The 773-nt window shown below is 42.0% G+C and overlaps 1 non-coding gene across 1 annotated transcript; it reads left to right on the top strand.

Annotated features, from left to right (window-relative positions):
• The first annotated feature begins 204 nt into the window (after positions 1-204).
• Trnap-agg (transfer RNA proline (anticodon AGG)) lies at positions 205-277 on the top strand. The gene has a single exon. It is a non-coding gene; the product is annotated as a tRNA-Pro (tRNA).
• The last annotated feature ends 496 nt before the right edge of the window (positions 278-773 follow it).

The raw sequence follows: 773 nt of genomic DNA, 5'->3' as shown, positions 1-773 counted from the left end.
AGCAGCTTTGGCAAGGAAAGGAAGATAATGATCTGTAGGCAAAGTGCAGTTTGGGGACCGTGAAAAGCGGGATTCAAAGCTGGGCACTGTGGCGCACGCCTTTAATCCCAGCACTCGGGAGGCAGAGGCAAGTGGATCTCTGTGAGTTCAAGGCCAGCCTGGGCTACAGAGTCAGACTCTATCTTAAAAAAACAAAACAAGGGGTTGGGGATTTAGCTCAGTGGTAGAGCACTTGCCTAGGAAGCACAAGGCCCTGGGTTCGATCCTCAGCTCCAAAAAAAAAAAAAAAAAAAGCAAAGAAAAGAAAAGCTGTCAAGGCCAGACATTTATAAAAAAACAAAATAGACAAAAACTGAGTGCAATCAACTAATTGGCATTCAATAGTCGGATAATAGAAATTTCAACAAAGGGGGTTTTAGAAATGAAGGTGGTAGAGATCTAAAATTATTATATGGGGTGGGTTAAAAAGTTATTATAGGCAAAATAAATTTCCAGAGTTATACTCTAGGAACATGTGAAGATATTCGTCTTCTTACATAAGGGAACCTTGAGCCTTCTTGGAACCTTTTTCTTTTTCTTATTTTTTATTAATTAATTTTATTCATTTATTTTACATCCCGACTTCAGTTTCCCCTCCCTCTTCTCCCATTCCCTCTCCCCACATCCCCTCTGCCCTTTCCCAAGAATCCACGCCTGTTTCTGTTCAGAAAGGGGCAGGCCTCCCACAGGTGTCAGCAAAGCATGGCATGTCAAGTTGAGGTAAGACTAAGCTC

Source organism: Peromyscus californicus, unplaced genomic scaffold, assembly GCF_007827085.1.
Source record: "Peromyscus californicus insignis strain IS unplaced genomic scaffold, ASM782708v3 Scaffold_5__1_contigs__length_169319896, whole genome shotgun sequence".
In the NCBI taxonomy this organism is placed as follows: domain Eukaryota; kingdom Metazoa; phylum Chordata; class Mammalia; order Rodentia; family Cricetidae; genus Peromyscus; species Peromyscus californicus.
The sequence above is the reverse complement of the archived record's forward strand: the minus strand, read 5'-3'. Positions and strand labels throughout refer to the sequence as shown.